General features: G+C 44.9%; 1 protein-coding gene across 2 annotated transcripts in view; it reads left to right on the top strand.

Moving 5' to 3' along the window:
• PKNOX1 (PBX/knotted 1 homeobox 1) overlaps positions 1-23,913 on the top strand; it is a 388,408-nt gene that overhangs the window by 141,057 nt on the left and 223,438 nt on the right. The gene's annotated exons all lie outside the window — the stretch shown is intronic.

The following is a 23,913-nucleotide window of genomic DNA, read 5'->3' as shown; positions in this document are numbered from 1 at the left end:
CTCTTACAACTAGTAAGTAATATTAAGATTCTAGGGATTATTTTTGATTACAAACTATCCTTTCATGATCACATTAGTAGCATTATCAAATCAACTTTCTTTAGGCTTCGCCAAATTCGCTCAGTTTCACAATTTCTTCACTAAATCCCTCAATATTCTTATCCACTCTCTCGTGATTTCCATAATCGATTACTGCAATGCCCTATTCAAGGGAATAGCTCAAAATGAAATCAAGCATCTACAAATTATTCAGAATACTTCTATCAAGCTCATATTCAAAGCCAAGAAGTTTGATCACGTAACACCCCTTCTCAATAAAGCGCACTGGCTTCCAGTTGCTCACCGGATAACATATAAACTATGTTTGCTCACATTCAAATCCCTTCTTTACAAAACTCCAGCTTTCATTTATAAGTTATTAATTCCATATACTTCCAATAGAACGTTAAGATCTACTGAACAGCACTTGCTGATGATTCCCTCTCTTAGAATTATTAATACTAGACGGCAATTGATTTTTTCTGTTACCGCCCCCCAAACTTGGAACTCACTTCCTATTCATTTGAGGGAAGAACACAACTTAGAAAAATTCAAAAGTAAACTAAAGAGTTTTTTCATCAATAATTCCAATAGTAAGTTTGAATAGGTAATTTTCATCTTTTCTCTGTCCTAATAAATATAATGACACCATAACAATGGAACACATTATATTGCATGGATAACAAACCACATTTCTGCCCAAACAATAATATAATTTACACATGGCTTTTACAACCCCCTTTTTTTTCTCAACAAACAGCACTGCAATCGGCTCTCTTTTGAAAGCAAAGAAAAAACAGCACACATTATCAGCACTTAAAAAGAGAATAAACTGATACACACCTTAAAATTCAAGCTTCCCTCATTGCAAAATGGAGGTCTTCAGTTGCACAAAACTGACCTCATTGTGACCTCATCAATCTGCACCTTCAAAGTAGTATGCCACAATTAAAAGATGTGCTGGGTGTAGAACTCACAACCTCTGGATGTTAGGAGCACAGGCTGGCGCCTAACACATAGAGCTACAGTTGCTTCTACTTAAGTCCATCTCACCACCCTTCCATATCATACTTGACTGAGCTGTCTATGCTCATTAGCGATCATATCAGGATGAACTCAAATAAGTTTAAGCAAAGGAATGCCTAAAGATTTGGAAGGTTTTCAAGTAGAAAGCAAATATCAACTATGTATTAAAGAATTGCAGCACAAATGACGCTGATCGGCAAGGGCAAAAAAACACCACTTTTCCGGTATGACGCCTAAACGGAACAGATTACTTACAGTCATATATGCATTAGTACAGTGCTTAGAATGAAGATTAGCGTGTGAGAAAAATGGAGCTCCACCTCACATGTATTCAAGCACACTTGGGAATATGGGTTTGGGGCTCAGTGAAAGCAGCGCTTTTAACCATTGAGCTACCACTCTTTTATCTCAGCTTACTATGACATTATAGATAAACTCCTTTTCCCTTAGCACTTCACTAAGATATGATATGACAAGGGAGCCAGAGGCATTGGAGCTGTAGCTCAGTGAGGAAAGGCACTCTCTACCAATCTTCCGGGCTTTGAGGGTTCAAATCCCAGCCTGTATTTTACTTGTGGCATATCTACCTTCCAGGTGCACTTTGATGATGCTTTCCACTTCTTATAGGAGTTGAATATAACATTACTGTACAACTTTGCTGTGTAGCAGAAAAATAAACTTTTCCCCCTTCCATGCTAAGAATTTGAGTTCAACTCATCTTATATTTCTCCTTTTAAACATGGCATACTTTGTTAGTTTATATCATGGTAAAGTATACATTTCTGAAATGGTGAAGAAACAATAATATACAACTGCAGTGTTTTGTCTCACCAAACTGCTATAAGCACAAGAAAGCATTTGTAGCTCAACACGGTAATGCTCCTGTTCCGAGCTCTGACCTCTGAAACTCCCTGGTTCGACTCCCACCTTTGCTCATTTTAATAAGGTCCTAGTTTTTTCCTATTAGCTCTTATAACAGGGTCTACATGGTGGACTTTGCCATTTGAAAGGTGCACATTTCCCTTTCCAGGCAAACCTATTTTCAACTTACCATGGCTCGGACATCCTAAGCAGTGATGAGAGCACATTAACCAGGCGATCCACAAATGTCATCTTGCTGTCAGAGAAAAGGTTTCCTCTCATCACTGCTTAGGATGTCCGAGCCATGGTAAGTTGAAAATAGGTTTGCCTGGAAAGGGAAATGTGCACCTTACAAATGGCAAAGTCCACCATGTAGACCCTGTTATAAGAGCTAATAGGAAAAAACTAGGACCTTATTAAAATGAGCAAAGGTGGGAGTCAAACCGGGGAGTTTCAGAGGTCAGAGCTCGGAACAGGAGCATTACCGTGTTGAGCTACAAATGCTTTCTTGTGCTTATAGCAGTTTGGTGAGACAAAACACTGCAGTTGTATATTATTGTTTCTTCACCATTTCATAAATGTATACTTTACCATGATATAAACTAACAAAGTATGCCATGTTTAAAAGGAGAAATATAAGATGAGTTGAACTCAAATTCTTAGCATGGAAGGGGGAAAAGTTTATTTTTCTGCTACACAGCAAAGTTGTACAGTAATGTTATATTCAACTCCTATTAGAAGTGGAAAGCATCATCAAAGTGCACCTGGAAGGTAGATATGCCACAAGTAAAATACAGGCTGGGATTTGAACCCTCAAAGCCCGGAAGATTGGTAGAGAGTGCCTTTCCTCACTGAGCTACAGCTCCAATGCCTCTGGCTCCCTTGTCATATCATATCTTAGTGAAGTGCTAAGGGAAAAGGAGTTTAGCTATAATGTCATAGTAGGTTGAGATAAAAGAGTGGTAGCTCAATGGTTAAAAGCGCTGCTTTCACTGAGCCCCAAACCCATATTCCCAAGTGTGCTTGAATACATGTGAGGTGGAGCTCCATTTTTCTCACACGCTAATCTTCATTCTAAGCACTGTACTAATGCATATTTGACTGTAAGTAATCTGTTCCGTTTAGGCGTCATACCGGAAAAGTGGTGTTTTTTTGCCCTTGCCGATCAGCGTCATTTGTGCTGCAATTCTTTAATACATAGTTGATATTTGTTTTCTACTTGAAAACCTTCCAAATCTTTAGGCATTCCTTTGCTTAACCTTATTTGAGTTCATCCTGATATGATCGCTAATGAGCATAGACAGCTCAGTCAAGTATGATATGGAAGGGTGGTGAGATGGACCTAAGTAGAAGCAACTGTAGCTCTATGTGTTAGGCGCCAGCCTGTGTTCCTAACATCCAGAGGTTGTGAGTTCTACACCCAGCACATCTTTTAATTGTGGCATACTACTTTGAAGGTGCAGATTGATGAGGTCACAATGAGGTCAGTTTTGTGCAACTGAAGACCTCCATTTTGCAATGAGGGAAGCTTGAATGTTAAGGTGTGTATCAGTTTATTCTCTTTTTAAGTGCTGATAATGTGTGCTGTTTTTTCTTTGCTTTCAAAAGAGAGCCGATTGCAGTGCTGTTTGTTGTTCACTTTTGTTTCCTTGCATCCTAACAGTTCTCAGAAGTGGTGGAATTTGCTGTTTCTCCTCAGCATTCTGCAGCCACAGGTGCATGAGATACTTTCATTTACTCCTAACTACAAGCCATTCTAGTAGGAATGTGTTTCTTTTGATGCAATATAGGCATTGGCCAACAGCTATGAGTTAAATCAAACTTCAGAGGGCTTGGACAGGTGTTGAAGAATGATCCAGTTAGAGGGGGATGTTTTTGGTGGGGGAGGGTGTTCAGCATGAGAGAGAACAGGTTGCATTAAATATTAGACAATGGGCTGCACATAATAAAAGCTGAAGCAAAATATTGATATGTAAAGGCAAGGCTAAAGAGTTACCAGGTGTCCTGGCTGAGAAATGAATATAACCTATTTGCTAACCTTACTCAAGACTTGAACCCCCTGATGTATGGAAGATGAAAAGCAATGCCTTAAGGCATAGAGCTATAGAGGTAACTTTGTTTAGAACATAGAGCTTCGTATCAAAGCTTAGAGATGTGAAGGAAATGACTACAAAGTCACTACAGCTATATATTGCAAAACGACATCCATTCCACATCCAATTAGATTTGAATCCTAACGGGTCCTATGACGTCAGACACTAATTAGGCGTGCTTTAGTATACAGAAATCTTTGGCACAGCCATTTTTCCTATGTAAGACCCCCTCATGTGAGTTGGTGTTTGTGGTGTTCCGTTTCCTCAATGATGAAACTTTGTGCTATGACTTGCCTGTTCTCCTTTATACTCCCTTCTGCCTTTGACACTCCTCCCCACCCCCATTATCTGTATTTCTTTAGTTTATGGATTTTTCTGGATGTTGGTGTGAGGGATTGTTGAGGACTTAGGTTTTGTGTTAAGTGTGGAGGGGAATCAATTGTTAGAGAAAAGAAGGGGCCAGGCCAGGTTACACAAAGATGCCCACACCCACCACTCTCCCTGCTTTCATAATGTCATGGTCTGCCCCACCTCCATTTTCCATATCTGCAACTCTCCATGCAAGAAATTCGATTTCCGTTTTGGAACCATGTTGTAAGGTGAAGACATCTTTTCAGGCTACTTGTAGAACACGTTCAAACACACCCCCATAGAACACCCAATGAGGTGTGATGGGCGTGGTTAGGAAGCGGGCCAAGGAACCGCGCCCGAAGGGCGCCCAATAGGCATTGGGAAAGTTTTCCCGCCCTGCTGACGTCAGACGCTACATAGGCGTGCATGGGTATAAGAAGGTCCAGGTGAGCAATGTTTCTTTTCTATTCTGTCCTATTGCTTATGCAGATGTTTGAGACTTTACTCTGTCTTAGTCTTTTACATTTTTTTTCCTATCTCTGCCTCCCATTTCTCTCTATTCCACAGAGCCATTAACAAGCTACATGTCATTCTTATATGTTGTTTTATCTTTTCTAGAAGCAGCTCAAATAGTAAGTCCAGGTGAGAATGATATTTTGTAAGCTACTTAGGTGTCCTTATGATAGAACTAAAGAAACCAACCAGCAAAAACTGACTTCTCTTTATGGGCTTTCATTGTGTGCTATTGTTTATAATAGTTATTTTATTTCTGATATCTCTTACTCTCCATTCCACAGGGCTGACAAAAATGACTGAGAAGACTGATAAAGACCATGCTGGTAGAAATTTTGCTGGTAGAAATATGGATATGTAAGTAAAATGGATGTGTTCATACATCTGAGAGGGTTTACTCATAGAGCTAAAGTTAATTCTTTGAGGAATGGTTCTGTGTACTAACTCATTGATAAGAATAGGTCGGGTGTGTTGGGGGGGGGGAAACACTGCCATTCAGTGGACATCCAATCAGTGTACATGGTTCAGGTGGAAAACTCCTAATGAGTGGCTAATGGCTGCCATTTTTAATAAGGAGTCTAAAGGTATGTTAGCAGCTCTGTTACTTCTAGGTGTGTGTTCTGCCACAACTTCAGTGTTAAATTTGGAGACATAGGTCTTTGTTAACAGTTTCTCTCTATTCTTCATTTCAGGTTAACTCTGCTCATCACCTATGTGTTTGCCAGAGAGAGACCAGACGAGCAGCTCAGCACACCAGCTTGCACCTAGCCAAACAGTTGTAGGTGAGAATGATATATGGTAACCTTTATTTGCTTACTCTACTATTCTTCACTTGAGTCACTCTTCTGATGAGTGAAATAAATGTTCACAAAGCTAACATGTTTCACACTTCTATTGTTCTCTTCACACAGGTATCCTTGATGACTTTCAGGAACAATAGTAAATTGATAATGTTGGCCTCATAGAACACCATGGCACGCATTCCTGCTGTTATATGCACACAAACTTTTTGTTTTCAGTTAGTCTATTCTCTCACATGAGTTCTAAACAGTAGCAGTGGAGGATTACAGGTGATATTAACCCACACCATCAGCGAGTTAAGGCTATTGCTTTAACAACTATACCACGGTGACATCTAAGCAGCTCAACATAAATGAGGATAACACTTTGCTTCAGGGAAGAGAGGACAGATATGGACCTTGGGGGTTGAACCCCCTGTTTGTGAACCTTGTGTAAACCAGCTTCTTCTCTTTTCTGTTTTCAGGCAACTGTAGTTGTTCCTGCAGTATTGTCAGATGGGGTTTTGTATTACTGAGAGCAGTGCAGCTGTGAGCATCTTTGTGGTTTCCACACCTGCTTAACCAAAATAGTGCAGCTCAAGAACCAGGAGGATAGATTGAGGTATCTGGCCTTTACTTCCATCACCTTCCGTGAAAGGAAGAAAAACCCACATGTCTCATTTGGATTCTCCTGGTGTGGAGCCAACTCTTACTAGCAGTAACCCTATTCCTTAACAACAAATCTACCACAGTGACTTATATTATCCCAGGACAAGCAGGCAGCATATTCTTGACTGATGGGTGACGGCACCGACGGAGCCCCGGTACGGACAATTTTAGAGTGATTGCACTCTAAGAACTTTAGAAAGTTCTAGCTAGGCCGCACCACGCGTGCGTGAGTGCCTTCCCGCCCGACGGAGGCACGCGGTCCCCAGTTTCTTAGTTTCCGCAGAGCTAAGAAGACGCGTGTTTCCAACGGCTGTTGGAAATTTTTTTCACAGTTTTTCGCCTTCCCGCTCGCGCGTTTTTTCTCTTCGAGAATTTTTCTTTTCCTTATTTTATTTTGTTCGTGTTCAAAAAAAAAAAAAACAACAACTTTATTTTCGTTTTTTTGCGATCAGCCCCAGAGGGGCCTGTTGGCACCATCGAAGCCTCGGGCTTCGATTTTGCTACAGCCGTTTTTCCATTCATGCCCCCGTCACCGGGTTTTAAAAAGTGCCAGCGGTGTGCGCGCCCTATATCTCTTTCCGACCCGCACAAGTGGTGCCTACAGTGTCTGGGTCCGGACCACAGGGCTGAAACCTGCACCCGCTGTAGTTCTCTTCAAAAGAGAACTTTGAAAAACCGGCAAATACAACAGCGGATCCTGTTCGGTACCGCTATGGAAGTTCCTCCGGTATCGACATCGTCAACTTCCTCCAAACCGACACCGATAGTTTCGGCACCGCAAACTACATCTCCGGTGTCGCAACCAGTAGGTAAGCTGGCTAGGAAGCCTTCCGCTACTGTCCTCGGGCCGCCAGTCGAGCAAGCAGTGAGCCAAGTCCTGCAGACTGCGTGCCGGCCCTGTAAGCGCTCCGCTCCCATTGAAGTTACTGCCTCATCATCGGCATCGACTTCACCCGAGCGTCGAGCTGCACCGCAGGTACCGAGCAAGAAAAAAGCGGTACCGGTGCCATCGGGACCAACGTTGGATGAGCGTATTGCCTCTATCCTTCAGGCCCAACTTAAGGAGCAACTGCAACAATTGCTCCCGGCTCTATTGACTCCGAGCCTTCCAGTGTCGGTACCTACTGAGCCTTCGGTGCCGATTGTCGATCAGCCTCTATTATCGGCATCGGCATTATCGGCACCGCAGAAATCTTTATCCATGCCTATTCTATCAGCAGAACCAAAGTCTCATCGACGCACTGTTCCCTCAGCTTCTGATCCAGTACCGGTCTCTGAAACCCGTACCGCTGTGCAGTCACCAGGTACCGTATCGACCTGTTCGGGGAAATCGGTACGCAAGACCAAACATACCGAGACATCCACTCCACTCTCTCAGGGCCATCTTCAATCGATACGGGACCCTGACTTGTGGGACGACTCTGATGATCCCCTCGGTACCGAGGAAGATTATTCGTCTGATGAGGATGATCCATCGGTGAGGATCCTGCTACTAAACCAGAGCACTCCTCCTTCACCAAATTCTTAAAGGAGATGTCAGACACTCTTTCTATTCCTCTAGAGTCTGACTCTAAAAAATCCAAGGCATTTCTCGATGCTTTGGATTTTGACCAACCTCCCAAAGAGTTTTTAAAGTTGCCCCTCCATGACATCTTGAGGGAAACTTTCTATAAAAATTTGGAAACTCCTTTGACAATACCAGGAGCCCCGAGAAAACTAGAATCTCTTTATAAAGTGATTCCTATCCCAGGGTTTGACAAACACCAACTTCCCCATGAGTCTCTGCTGGTGGAGTCGACCCTGAAGAAATCTACGGGCGCTAGTGTTTACGCCTCTGTCCCTCCTGGCAGAGAGGGCAAGGCCATGGATAAATTTGGGAAACGCCTTTACCAAAATGCGATGTTGGCCAACCGTTCAGGTAACTACGCGTTTCACTTCTCTTTTTACCTCAAACATCTCATCCAACAGGTGACCTCTTTTCAAAAGTATATTCCGGACTGTAAACTTCCTGCTTTTCAGCAATGCACCTCTAGCCTTTTGCAACTCAGAAAGTTTATGGTCCGTTCAATGTATGATACTTTTGAACTGACATCACGGGCCACTGCTATGTCTGTGGCAATGAGAAGGTTGGCATGGCTCCGAGTCTCAGACCTGGATGTGAACCACCAGGACCGACTTGCCAATGCGCCCTGCCTAGGGGATGAGCTGTTTGGGGAGTCCATGGATACCACCACCCAAAAGCTATCTGCCCATGAAACTAGGTGGGACACCTTGTTAAAAAACAAGAAGAAACCTCCTCCTCCTCGTCCATTTAGACAACAATCTTCGTATCAGAGGAGATTTTCGGCTCGGCCGGCTCAGCCTCATCCTCCTCAACCTCAGAGGCAACGCCAACAGCACCAACAGGCTCGTCAGCAGCAACAGCCTAATGTTAAACCTGCTCCTCAACCTAAGCCGACACAGCCCTTTTGACTCCCTTCTCCAGGGCATTGCCAGTCTTCCTCCCTCCTGTTCTCTTCCTCAGCCCATAGGAGGTCGACTTCGAATTTTTCTCTCTCGCTGGGAAGTAATCACCTCCGACCAGTGGGTTCTTTCAATCATAGCCCACAGCTACTCCCTAAACTTCCAGACTCCTCCACCATTAGGCCTACCAAAAGAGTCTGCTTCCACCCACTCTCAGTCCCTCCTACTGGCTCAGGAGGTTCACTCCCTCCTTCTTCTCAATGCCATCGAACCAGTTCCTCAAGACCAGCGAGGCCTGGGATTTTACTCCCGGTACTTTCTAGTACCCAAAAAGACCGGAGACCTCAGACCAATATTAGATCTCAGAGATCTCAACAAGTGTCTGGTCAAGGAGAAGTTCAAAATGTTATCTCTTGCAACCCTATATCCTCTTCTCTCTCAGGGCGACTGGCTATGCTCTCTCGATCTCAAGGAGGCGTACACTCACATTCCTATCCATCTAACGTCCAGGCAATATCTACGCTTCCTCGTCAACCAGCATCATTACCAGTACAATGTGTTACCCTTCGGCCTAGCCTCCTCTCCCAGGGTATTCACCAAATGTCTGATTGTGGTCGCGGCTTATCTCCGCTCTCACAATTTTCAAGTCTTCCCTTATCTGGACGACTGGCTGATCAAGGCTTATTCGCCTCAGGCCGTTCAACTTGCCACCAATCAGACCATTCTCTTCCTTCAACTGTTAGGGTTCGAAATCAATCTACCCAAGTCGCATCTAATTCCAACTCAGCGACTTCAATTCATTGGAGCCATTCTGGACACACTTCAGATGAGGGCATTTCTTCCAACAAATCGCCTTCACAACATTCTTCATCTCTGTCAACGGGTGTTGCAGCAAACGTCCATCTCTGCAAATCACATGATGGTGCTCTTGGGGCACATGGCCTCCACAGTGCATGTCACCCCCTTCGCACGTCTCCACCTACGTACTCCTCAATGGACCTTAGCGAACCAGTGGTCCCAAGCGACGGATCCTTGTTCACAACTCATATCTGTGACCTCGTCTCTTCGGCAGTCGCTTCTTTGGTGGTTGACATCTTCAAATCTATCCAGAAGTCTGCTGTTCCATCTACCTCCTCATCAACTGGTCATCACCACGGATTCCTCCCCCTATGCATGGGGAGCTCACTTGAACGAGTTCCAAACTCAGGGGTTTTGGACCACCCAGGAAAAGAAACACCACATCAATTTCCTGGAACTCCGAGCGATGTTTTACGCCCTCAAGGCTTTTCAACACTTTTTCCTCAGGTACTACTCATTTGCACAGACAACCAAGTTGCAATGTACTACATCAACAAACAGGGAGGGACGGGATCCCGTCTCTTGTGTCAGGAAGCTCAAAGGATTTGGACCTGGGCGACTGCTCGTCACTTATTCCTGAAGGCGGTCTACATCCAAGGGGAACGGAATTGCTTAGCAGACAATCTCAGCAGAATTCTTCAGCCTCACAAATGGACTCTCGATCCCTTGACCCTCCAGTCCATTTTCTCTCAGTGGGGCACACCTCAAGTGGATCTTTTTGCAGCTCCCCACAACCATCAACTGCCCCTGTTTTGCTCCAGACTTTACTCTCCTCACCGTCTGGAACCCGATGCATTTCTCCTGGATTGGACCAATCTCTTCCTTTATGCATTTCCTCCTCTTCCGCTCATGCTGCGCACATTATTCAAACTCAAGAGGGAACAAGCCACCATGATTTTCATCGCTCCACGGTGGCTCAGACAGCATTGGTTCTCCCTTCTACTTCAACTCAGTTCCAGGGAACCCATACCTCTTCCACTGTTTCCTTCACTACTTACGCAGCATCAGCAAACTCTACTTCATCCCAGCTTACAGTCTCTGCACCTGACAGCTTGGTATCTCTCGGGCTGACTTCGGCTCACTCTCTCCTTTCTCAGCCTGTCCGTTCTATTATTGATGCCTCCAGGAAACCGGCTACTCTTCAATGTTACCAACAAAAGTGGTCTCGGTTTTCTTCCTGGTGCCTCTTGCATCACCATAATCCCATGTCGATAGCAGTAGGACTGGTGTTAGACTATCTTCTGTCCTTATCTGACTCTGGTCTTAAATCCTCTTCGATAAGAGTTCACCTTAGTGCTATTGCAGCTTTTCATGAGCCGATTCATGGAAAACCCCTTTCAGCTCATCCCTTGGTTTCTAGGTTCATGAAGGGCCTTTTCAATGTGAAGCCACCTCTTAGGGCCCCTCCTGTTGTATGGGATCTTAATGTGGTTCTTTCTGCGTTAATGAAACCTCCTTTCGAGCCTTTGGCCACAGCGCATTTTAAATTTCTAACTTGGAAAGTGGTCTTTCTTATAGCTCTCACTTCTGCCAGGAGGGTCAGTGAGCTCCATGCACTGGTGGCTGATCCACCTTTCACTGTTTTTCACCATGATAAGGTCGTCCTCCGTACACATCCAAAATTCCTTCCTAAGGTTGTGTCTGAGTTTCATCTTAACCAATCCATCGTCCTACCTGTTTTTTTCCCAAAGCCTCATTCTAATCCAGGTGAACAGGCTTTGCATACCTTGGATTGTAAACGTGCTCTGGCTTACTATCTTGAATGCACCAAACCTCACAGATCATCTCCTCAACTGTTTTTGTCCTTTGATCCTAACAAGTTGGGTCATCCTGTATCTAAATGCACCCTGTCCAATTGGCTTGCTGCTTGCGTTTCATTCTGTTATGCTCAGTCGGGCCTGACACTGGAAGGTTCTGTCACGGGCCACAAGATTAGAGCTATGGCAGCGTCTGTAGCTTTCCTCCGTTCCACTTCCATTGAGGAAATCTGCAAGGCTGCTACTTGGTCCTCAGTTCATACTTTTACATCTCACTATTGTCTGGATGCATTCTCCAGACGGGATGGACACTTCGGCCAATCTGTTTTACAAAATTTGTTTTCCTAATGGCCAACCTTCCCTCCGTCCCTCTTTTTGTTAGCTTGGAGGTCACCCATCAGTCAAGAATATGCTGCCTGCTTGTCCTGGGATAAAGCACAGTTACTTACCGTAACAGGTGTTATCCAGGGACAGCAGGCAGATATTCTTGCGTCCCTCCCACCTCCCCGGGTTGGTTTCTTAGCTGGCTTATCCTAACTGGGGACCGCGCGCCTCTGTCGGGCGGGAAGGCACTCGCGCACACGCGGTGCGGCCTAGCTAGAACTTTCTAAAGTTCTTAGAGTGCAATCACTCTAAAATTGTCCGTACCGGGGCTCCGTCGGTGCCGTCACCCATCAGTCAAGAATATCTGCCTGCTGTTCCTGGATAACACCTGTTACGGTAAGTAACTGTGCTTTCTCTTCCTTATGTAGCCATTTACTTTGGAACAGGGACTGGCTTACTTTGCACATCATAGCTGAGATGTCGTCATCTACCTACAGTTGCATATACCCTTGCATTCACTAGCTTTTTTCCTAGATTCTGCAATGATTTGACATCAGAGTGGCTAGTGAATGACAGACCCCAATAAAGATTGTCAAACTTTCTATATGTCACCTTGTTGTTATATTGAAAAGGGCCCATTCAGCAGTCCCTCCTGAACCCCTATCTACCTTGGACTCTGTCCACTAAACTGCTGATGCTACAAGGTTAAAACCACACAGGCATGTTTAAACTATAAACAATTTTTTTATTAAAATATAAAACTTTTAAAAACGTAAACTTCTTTTTAAAAAACTATTTACATATATAACATATAACGCAGGGAAAGAGGGTGGGTGCCCCCCAAGAGCAGCTTGAGCTACCTCAGGCGAGGGGGGCGGAAGAGGTGCAGTCATTGAGAGGGTGTATGGCTGCTGGCACCATGCCCTCTTTCGGCTACCAGCCGCAAGAGGGCATGTTCCATTCTCTCCACACACCCTCTCAATACCTGCACCTCCTCCAAGATGGCAGAGTAGGCCTCCATCTCCCTGCCCGCCCCCTCCTGAGGCTGATCGGGCTGCTCCTGGGGGGGAACAGAAAGGAAAGGGGGTGGGATGGGATCAGGAACAGGAAGGGCAGGAGAGTGATGGGAAGGGCTATGGGTGGGGGAAGGGGAAGGTCCAACAGGGGATGGTGGTGGGGGTCCTGGAGGTAGTGGTGGGGCAGGCGGTGGGGGTCCAGGGGGCAGTGGTGGGGCAGGCAGTCCAGGGGGCAGTGGTGGGGCAGGCGGTGGAGGTCCAGGGGGCAGTGGTGGGGCAGGCGGTGTGGGTGGTCGTGAGGGCTCCCAGGGAGAATAATCCCCCTCCTCTTCCTCCTCCTCCCCTTCTTCCCTCTCCTCCTCTTCCTCCTCCTCCGCTGAGGACCAGGGTGGGGCTCCCTCCATCACCTGCGGTGCCTCCTGAGGGGGTGCCTGCGCTGCTGCTTGACAAGAGGGAAACAGGATACAGTCAGATATGTCCACAACACTTTTGAACATGACATTCTTTACTACGTTATTTTCTTCAAATGCTAATAAAAGGATGCAAAGTACCTACTCCACTGTAAACATCAAAATGTAGCGTAAGTAAGTAAGGCAAGTAGAACACCATAAAGCCATTGTGACATGATATCACAATAGCAGCTTTACTGCAGATTTTATGATTAAGAATGGTTTACAGCTACTCAAGCATTTTCATCTATTTATTCTGGTAGGCTGATCACAAAGAAACACACGCTGGACTCATTACTCACAGGCTTCAGCGCGCAATTCCTCCATCACCCCCTCAAGGAAGGCCCGCTCCTGGCGCCTCAGCAGCCGCCCCCTTTTCCTGAGATCCTCAACCTGGATAATAGAGAGAGAGAGAGAGGGAGGGATATGATGAGTGCCATCTAGCACTGTGGCATAACATGTTTACTTAAGTATTGACCTCTATAAGCACATAAAAATGGAGTACGCTGCCCTCCAAGAGCCCCTATCCGCTTTGCTGCCTGCCTCCACCCCCTTCTGCCACATGTTTTACATGAATTTATTCACGTACTCCAGCATTTTCCCCTTTCTGTGCTGGAGGCATCGCTATCTCTCTACTGTACCTGGGACAGTGGGGGGGGGGGGGGGGGGGGGGGGTTGAGGTGACATGGCCAGCATCACAAGGAGGAGTGTGGGATTGAACTCACAACCCCAGGGTGCTGAGGCTGTAGCCTATCAGCACTGCCCCACATTACAGCATGTCCTGGTGAGCTTACAATCATGCAGCAGGGGCAATAAAATAGTTTGGTCAGAAGGAGCAGCGTGGCTTGAAACCCCTGACATCAGGGTACTGACGCTGTCACTTTAAACGTCATGCCACTATCTCCCTAGACCAGCAGATTGATACAGGAAAGGTGAAGGTATTTGAAATGACATAGCAGCACTTTAATATATTTGTTTTCCTTTGGCAAAGTTGATTTCAAGATGTTTCTATTACAAATGCGAAGCTTGTGACCCAAAAATTAGTTGTGTGCATGTTGTGAATGGAATAGATGCCTTCTAGGAGCTGAATTTGTCATTTGAAATCCTACTACTGCTCCTTTGGGATGTGCTTTAATTTCAGTATTCAATGTAAAAGATTTATTATGCACAATTGTAGTTTTTAAAAGGAATCAAGATTTACCCATAAAAACATGACAATTTGATTGAGACAGGTTTCCATCATCATTACATTTGACATGATTATTTGTGAGGGCCTGACTTGGAATACTTACATCCCTGGGATATGAGGCTTTTCGATTGTACCGCCGGGTCAGGCGGGTCCAGGACTCTCTATATTGCAGGTATGTCCTGCGATGTCCCGGCATCACAAAATAATGGTGCTCGCGCACCAAAAACAGCCTTGCCAGGAGTTTACTGTCAGCAGTGCTGAAGTTGGGCTGTCTCCTGGCAGCCATTTTATGAGAAATAACTGTGTATGAAGAACAGGCGATTCTATGACGTCACAACGCAAAACAATGCGATGACGTTTTTGTGCCGCTTGGGCGTGCTTGCAGTGGCCGATCCGCACTACATCAACACTGTTGATTACATCCTAAACCACGCCGATATTGCTGTTATACAAAAAAGTATAGCAGAATGCTTAGAAGCTTACCATGTAAACCTAATGAAACTTCACCTCCCCCAAACACAATGACAAGTTATAAATTAAATAAATGAAGATTGGGAAGTGAGGTTCACATAGTTTAGCTTAGCTATGCATGTTTGGGTGGGTGGAAAAAAAAATAATATTATGTCTTTAGTAACCTTAGTCAGGACTTGAACCCCTGACCTTTGGAAGATACATGCAGTGCTTTTAAGCAATGAGCTATGTTGGGGATTTGGGAATGGGAGTCTCCAGAAATGGCTTTACGTACAAGCTTTGACAAGGGGTAATCATTGCAAGTATCTACAGGTGTATTTGATCTGAGAACACCCAATGAACGTCCAAAACGATTTCAAAATTCTAACGGCTTCTATGACGTCAGACGCTACTTTATGGTTAGGGTTAGGGCTAGAGTTAAGTATCTCAGTAGCTCAGTGAGTAAAACGCGCTGTACCAATTATCCATAGGTTGTGAGTTCAACTCCCGGCTTGTCTTTTACTTGTGGCATATCTACCTTCCAGGTGCACCTTGATGATGTCACAATGAGATCAGCATTGTGCTGCTTGCTACTTCCTCTTCCTGTGAACTGGAAGCCACATTCAGGTCTAATCTGTGTTTTGATTCTGTTTCTAAGTTGGGCCAGTGTAAGTTATGGGATTTACCTTTGTTCTGAAGAATGAGCTGATTGTTGCAATGTTTTAAGATAGGAGAGTGTTCTTTCGAGCAAGATATCACTTCTAAACTATCCTCTCTGAAATAATGTCTCTGGGAAATCGAGAGAAAGCTTATTGGATGACTTAGGGTGCCTTTCCTGACAGTCTTTGTGGAACTTAAACGAAGTTTATATGGTGTTCAAAGTCCTATCCTTTTCACTTCTAATAGGAGGTGAGTATGACATTTCTGTACAGCTTTCTGTGTAGCATACATCTACCAGTTCCCACCTTCCATACTGATAATGTAAGTTCAACACCCACTCGGTACGTTTCATCTTCTAGTTCTCCTTTGAAACATAACATATTTTTTTTCCTTGTATTAATGGTAAACTGTACAATTCTGATATTCTAGAGGAAAAAGATACAACACAGCAGTGTTCTCTGTCTGCCATTCCCTACCTCACTGATATTGCTAGATTAACTAATATATAGTATACAAAATGGTATACTGTGTTTTAGTTATCTTTTTCAACATCCTATACTTACAATGCTGAATGAGTGATAATAAAGAGTATAAATAAAGTATAATTTAAAAAAAAACAAAAAAACAACAACAAAACCGTACCCATGTCTATCATGGGTCCATTGGAGACGTCTTAATGACGTTTCAGAAACCTGCGTCTATTTTGCGCGAAGAGGTTGCAGGGACGTCTACCGCACGCCTAAGTACCGTTTAATTGGCACTTGCGTTTCCCGGACGTCTAAAGCACGCCTAAGTTAGACGTACTAATAGAGAATTTACCCCTTAGTCTTCCAACCAATTTTACTTTTTCTCTCTAATTTTATTGAAGTAATTTTTAACTTCCCTTTTCTTCTGTATCTCCCTTATATGTCTCTTTAACTTTTAAATAATTTGGAGTTCTTATCCCTCTCTTCCCTTATATTCTTAGTTTTGTTACGTTTGTCAATAGTCTTGTCAGACCTGATTTTTGTTATTTATTGTATTGTTCCCCACATTTTGTAATTTTATTATTATGTGCATCGCTTAGAATTATGATTAAGCGATTAATCAAATCTCCATTAAACTTTAAACTTAAAGTGGCATAGGGTTCTAGAAGAAGCCCTAGTGCATAGCTTCCAGCCTCAGGATTATTGCTACCATAACTAGATTAGTAGTAGGATATATTTATTCAAAAAAGAAAGAAAATCCTAGAGCAATTGTAAATTAAGGCTCATGCAGAATTTCAGAATGATTTCTGACTAAGCTGGAATAGAAAAGAGGAACTAGAGTTTCTGGGAATAGCCGTTCTGGACTGGCTGATTAAACTGTCCATAGGATTATAGTTGTAGGAGGGATCATAGTGTACAGTAGACTTGAAATATTACAGAATATTATCTAAAACCCATGATCAGAATGGATATTCTGTTGCAACAGCTCTCTCCACCCCCCTCCCATTCTCAGATATCATTTCACCTATCTCTGCCCTTTCTTCCTTACCATTGTCACAAGGGCAGTGGTTTTCTCTTCCACCTTAGGTTTGGGTCATCTACTGTATTTGTGGCCTATTTGATAATAATTTTCCAGTGCAATAGGTGAGACATTCTAGACAGCTGGGTTATTTCTGCATACCAACATGCTGCAGAAGGAATCCAGTCTGGACTTTTCACTCTGCCTCTGGTGTACTTCACTGTGCTGTTTAGCTCCCTCTACAGTTTTTTCCTTCTGCACGCATGACTACAGTTGTGTGTGTTCTGCTCTCCCCATTTTATTGTTTTAAATTCAATGTAATTTCATCCCCTTTCTGGGTAATTTTGTGCTTAATGCGAATTTGAAGCTCTGCCTGCTTGTGTGCTGTAGCAGACTTCGGTCTGAAGCTGACAGGCCAATCCCTTTTTGGGTACCTGCTGGCCAGGCTGCATAGTTGTATCTGGAACTCAGGGCCATCCCTGAAGTGGCTCACCTACTATTAAATGTTGAGTGCAGGCTGTTAGGTGCCCTTGGGAGGCTCGGTGGTGTTTGGCAGGGTTCCAGCTGCATCTTTGTGCCTTCACCCATCCCTGTGTGCATCCATTGGTCTGCAGGGATAGAGGTATAGTCAGACAGATGAGTCTGACTGGCAGCCCAAAGATCGATTTTGAAGAACTATTCCCAGCATTATGGCAGTTAATTTCTCATACAGCTACTGCAAGAGAGCTGAAAACAGGTTTGCAGTATGGATCCTGTCTGGTCATAGTGAGTACAGGTTGACAGCCTGTGAGAGACATCAGGAAAGGTTGGAAAAGTGGGGTTTTGAGTGTTTCTGGATGTTCCCTTGTGTTCCCCCTCCTGAAAAAAATCCTAAAATCGTCATTTTTAAAGTTCAGGAAGTGTGAAAAAAAAAATCATTGCAATTTTGGCATGAATTTTGTGCTGGCGGCTATTTTGGATTTTTAGTGATCTTTTTCCTTTAGCTTCCTGCTTCTTCAAAACTTTGAATTTTGCCTAGAAAACTGCTGGGATGGAGTCCTTGGGCTTTCCTCATGTGAATTCTTGCCAAGATTGCGCAAATATAGTGCTTTTAAAGTGTCTTTGTACTATGTGCCGTGTGGTGCAGATGGTGGGACTGTAGCATCCAGCTTAGCTTCTCACCTGCTGAAGCAGATGACCAAACTCTTAGCTAGCCTGGTGGGACAGTCGGCATTGCTTTTGGGGCTCAGTATGGCTGGTTATTCCTTCGCCCCAACTGCAACACCCTCCCCACCCCCCGCAGCCTAAGAGATGCATGTTTAAGTCATCTAAGGGTGACTTTATGCCCCAGGAGCCTGATACCTTTTCTGAATTTGTAAAAAAAAATCAAACCAAAAATCAGGTGTTTTTCCCCTGAGCAGTTTCAATTTGCTTTCACGGTGTCTCTTAGCAGTATTGTGCCTTTGGACGCATTTTTGCCTCAGCCTGCTGCAGCTGTTGCACTGCCTGCCTGATCCTGATCTGAGACACTCAATGGATGATATATGTCTCTTACTAATCCCTTGTTTGCTGGTACAGTACTTCCCGGGATGGGAGATCAGGGATTGTGAGCTGGATCTGTGGATCCTTTGGGGATCTTAGATCCTGGGATACTACGGTCATGAGCTTATTTCAATTTTCAGCTCTGCCAGACCTTACTGCTGAGTTTTGCAAGAATTGAACTTCATCCCTCAGCCAGTTCCGTCCACTTATAGCTCCTGGCTTTGTGGTGTACACTAACATCTAGAGAAACTTAGAAACATAGAGTATGACGGCAGAAAAGGGCAGGTGGCCTAACAAGTCTGCCCACTCAAGAACCCTCCCTCAGCTAATTTGCCTACTCTAGAGTCCCCTCTCCCATGAGTCCATCTTTTAAGCATGACTCTGTAGCGACCCCACTTGTCTGTCCCAACGTCTCTTGAAGTCGAGCACGCCGCTGGCCTCGACCACTTGGCGTGGAAGGCCATTCCATCGATCAATCATCCTTTCGGTGAAGAAATATTTCCTGGTGTCCCCATGAAATCTTCCCCCTTTAAGTTTTAGCGGATGTCCTCTTGTTGCCGTGGGACCCTTAAGAAAAAAGACATCTTCCTCCACTTCGATGCGGCCCATGATGTATTTAAATGTTTCAATCATGTCCCCCCTTTCTCTGCGCTCCTCAAGAGAATATAGGTGCAGTCTGGTCAGACGTTCCTCATAAGGGAGTTCGCTAAGTCCCGAGACCATCCTAGTGGCCATTCTTTGGATCGACTCCAGTCTCTTCACATCTTTCCGATAATGCGGCCTCCAGAACTGGACACAGTACTCCAGGTGAGGTCTCACCATGGATCTGTACAATGGCAGTGAATATGGGCATTCTGGTCTCAGAGCAGTTTGACTCTCTGAAGGATGCCCTGTACATTTCTAGAGCTTTGTCACACTTGTTTTCTCTGGCACAGGAGTGTCAGCAGCTTTTGGGTCAGCCCAAGTGGATTATTTGGTTGTTCAGGAGACAAGCGCACCCCTCTCCCCAGTGGGGGTGATGTAGTGTTGAAGGATATGTAAGACTGCTGTGTGCCTGTGGTCCTCAGGATACTTTTTGATGCAGCTACTTTAGGCATAAAATCTTCGGCGACGTCTTTATGGCACGAGCCTGTCCCTCTCAGCTGCGCACACTGGAGAGTGAAGTAGTGGATTCCCCTCCTCAACTTCTGATGGCTGGAATGGATTATATGGCGGATGCCTTCTATGAATTCTTGAGAGCTTTGGCAAAAGTGTCAGCATACTCACTCTCGGCCCGCCGATTGCTCTGGGTCAGATAATGGACTGGTGATTCCACTTTAAAGGCGATATTAGTTAGACTGCCTTTTAAAGGGTGCTTGATGCTTGGCAAAGAACTGGATGATCTCATGGATTCTGTGATGGGCCATCACCCTAAGCTCCTGTCTGATAGTGGACCCAAACCCTCCAGGGGTTCAGGTCATTCTAATTTTCATGGCTCACGGTGTTCCAGACCATATGCATCTGCCACATTGCAGAGATTTTCACAGAGATCCCAACGATGGTATAAAGGCTACAGATGTTCCCAGCCTTCCACCTCCCATTCTGCACCCCCTGCCAGAAAGCCACGATGCCGACAGGCCGAGTGATTCACCTCTGGGGATAGGGGGCTGGCTCTCAGCATTTCTTCTTGCCTGTATGCACCTCTCGTCAGACCATTGGGTAGACAATTTTCAGTTGGGCTACATGGTGAAATTTGCCAGACCCGTCAGATTAGTTTTTGGATTCTTCTTTAGGGTGCCCAGATTAGGCACTCAGAGTACAGGCCTGGCAAGATGTTCAGCCTCTAGAGCCGGTGCCGCCCGACCTCTCTAACTCAGGCAGATTCTCTGTATTCTTTACCATGCCAAAGAAAAGCTCAGAAGATTGGAGGCCTATTCTGGATCTTCATTAAGTGCATGAGGCTGTCAAGATTCCCCACTCCGAATGCAAACCGTATGTTCAGTCATTGTAGTAGGGGCTCCAGGGGAGTTTCTTGCCGCGCTGGATCTACATTCTTATTTTTCTGGCCCACAGCAGATTTCTGCAGTTTCACGTTCTGGGACACCATTACCAGTTCTCGGCCTTGCCGTTTGGGCTGCCAAAAGTGCCTTGGACCTTCACCATGGTGGTAGTGGCAGCTTACCTGTGAAAGATGGGCCTACAGGTTCACCCTTACTTGGCAGACTAGCTCAGTGTTTTTCAACCTTTTTTGGGCAAAGGCACACTTGTTTCATGAAAAAAATCACGAGGCACACCACCATTAGAAAATGTTAAAAAATTTAACTCTGTGCCTATATTGACTATATATAAAGTAATTCTCTTGAATAGGAATCAAATAAACACAAAGAAAGTATTTTATAATTACTTTATTATGAAATATTAAGTAAACAGAATAGTGAAAAATTATAAAATACTTTATTCAGTGCGAAACCTGGGCCTGTTTGGCTGAACACAAAGCTGATATTCTGGCTGGAATCGAAGAAAGACACACACGTAGCTCTTCGTCAACAGCTCTCAGTCTCTCTCTGTATTTGGTTTTTATAGCATACAAAAATAGACAAATATACCCTCCATCCTTTTTATTAAACCACAATAGCAGTTTTTAGCGCAGGGAGCTGCGCTGAATGCCCAGCGCTGCTCTTGACACTCATAGGCTCCCTGCGCTAAAAACCACTATTGCGGTTTAGTAAAAGGTGACCATATTGTAAAATATAGACAGCAGATATAAATTCAGAACTGTGCATAGTAAGTGAAGGGAAGTTTTCATCTCTGGGAATTTACCCAGTTAACTATTAAGTTATTTGGGCAAATTCCTTTGAAAACTGTGGTAATACTGCCTCCACTTTGCTAAATTTAAAATAAAATCATTTTTCCTACCTTGTCTGGTGATTTCTGGTTGCACTTTCTTCTTCTGACTGTGCATCCAATCTTTCTTCCCTTCTATCAGCCTGTATGCTTTCTCTCCTCCACACCTCATTCCCTCCCCCAACTTTTTCTTCCTCTCTCCCTGACCTTTCTTTCTTTTTTTCTGTTTCTCTTCTTTCCTTCTGTTTCCCTGCCTGCCCCCTTTCTTTCTTTCTCCCTGCTGTTCCCCAAGCCACTGCCACTGCCACTGCCGCTGCCATCGGGGAACAGGACCCACCAATGGATAACAAGCCCCAAAGCCGACGCCGACGCATGCTCTCCCTGACGTCAATTCTGCAATCGGAGAGGAAGTTCCGCCCAGCCAGGCAGCGATTGGCTGGCCCGAACTTCCTCTCCGACTGCAGAATTGACGTCGGGGAGAAGAAGACTTATCGGCTCGATAGATTAGATCGCCAAGACAAAGTGAGTCCTGGGTGATCGACTCACTTTGCCTTGGCGAGCTACTGGCGCTCCTGCCTCGGGCCCCCTGTCAGCTCCGGGCCCCTGAATGCAGGACTGGTAGTACTGTCCTGATGGCGGCCCTGCGGCACACCAGGCAACATCTCTTAGCTGATCAGAGCTCCCTCATTGGCCGAGGGATGACACATAGTAGAGCAGGTGCTCCAGGTGCTGGAAGACCTGGGCTGGATTGTTGACACTGCACCATCTAGTCTCTGGCTGAGCGGTTTTCCAATGCTAGGCAATGACACACTTCCAACACCTGGCGTGAGCCCCTTTAAAGTAGGATTACCTTGCAAGTTGGATATCCCTGGAACAACTGAAGTAGGTTTTATAACAAACAGTCCAGTAGTCAGAATGGCTTAAATCAAAACTGAGAACTTTATTTAGGCGCACAGCCTCAGCAACATACGCTAACACTGCTTCAGTGGTGGAAAAGGTTGCACAAAACAAAGATTCTTCATAAATCAAAACATAAATCCTATAGCTCTGGACTTCGCTACATGCCACACAGTCCATGCGTTTCTCTTCACCAGAGCTTGCGTTTAAACAGGCAATTTGTTCTCACAGTCAAAATGTTTCATTTCAAAACAGACTTGCAAAGGAAAATCATATGCCACAATCCTTTAAGCTAGCCTTGCAGAGACCCTGCATGGCGAACAGAGCAGTCCTTAAGTTAACTTTGCCCAGCTCCCAAAGCTCACGGATCTAGTTGTGCTTCACAGCTGGCTTAGGATAATTGGTTAACAGATACCAGCAGGCATGGAGGTTTGTAATATGAAACTAGAGGCTTTCAGCGGCTTCCTCACTCAGGCTTAAAAGGGCTGAGCAACGGCTAAAGCCACATGCCAAAACTATTGTGATTTACACAGGCATACTTCTAGGAATTAACTTCTGTCACAACATTCACAGTTCCTAACATAAAGTAGGAAAGGTAAGTTGGAAAGATAACTTCTTATCACACTTCTCAAGGCTAGGAAATCTCCATTCCTTCAGGTTGAGATTCAGGGAGATTATAACTGTTCTCTATCACCATAGGTTCAGGCATACACGGATCAACAGAAAGGCCCTAACCCGGTCATTCCATGACCCAGTCATTCACTGCCAGTGGTTCTGACTGCTCCCTAGTCAGCACAGACTCCCACAGGGCTCCTTCCTCCGTCCTGGGACTCCTCCCTGATCTGGTTTCCGTTCCTCTACCTGCTTCTCCTGCTCTCTCTCCTTTAGCTCATTACAGAGTCTCTGTTTAAGCTGAGGGAAGAAACCACTCCCCTTTTGCTGCAGGGGAGAAAGTTTTCTTCCCTTGGCTTGAACTGTTCTCAAGGCACCCTGCGGTGCTGCCTTCTGCTTCACAGAATCTGCAAACCCATAAGGCCAATCTTTACTGTTTGACCTTAGGACATTATCAGAGCAGTCCCAGCTTTCTGGACCTGCTTCCCTTTCTCCATCTGAGTCCACAAGATAGTCAGCTGACTTACTCCCTCTAGCTCTGATTTGGTTCGCCCTTCTGCATCTGGGCTTGTAACTCTTACCAAATCTCTCTGTGACAAGCCTTGGGGTTTTAGGATTGTCGCATTCCTCCACACTTAAGAGCTGATTACCTGTTTAGTCATGATACTACCAACACCCTAATGGCGCTTCTTATTTTTACTTTTCTTCCCTGCAGATTGAGTGAGTTTGGTCCCCTGTGGGCTCCCCCCTTCAGGGTGGCCCGGAGACAGATGAGGAAAAAAACTGTGCCCATTGCTGGGGAGAGAGTACCACCTCCTCTCCCACCATCAATGGGTCCGGTAAGGATAGATCCTCCTCTACCCTATTCATTCTAGCCTCCTCGCTTACCCTAGTATTTTTACATTCCTTTCCAGACCCCTGAGTAGTAGTGGGCGGGTACTGAAAATCTTCAGGCCAATGTAGCACTGGCGGTTGGGTAGGCTCTACCTGCCTTTGCCCTTGAACCTCTACACCTTCCACCCTCTGAGCTAAGGCCGCTACCACCTCAGCCATCTCCTCTAGACTTTCTTGTTTAACT

This window comes from Geotrypetes seraphini, chromosome 4, assembly GCF_902459505.1.
Source record: "Geotrypetes seraphini chromosome 4, aGeoSer1.1, whole genome shotgun sequence".
NCBI lineage: Eukaryota > Metazoa > Chordata > Amphibia > Gymnophiona > Dermophiidae > Geotrypetes > Geotrypetes seraphini.
The sequence above is the reverse complement of the archived record's forward strand: the minus strand, read 5'-3'. Positions and strand labels throughout refer to the sequence as shown.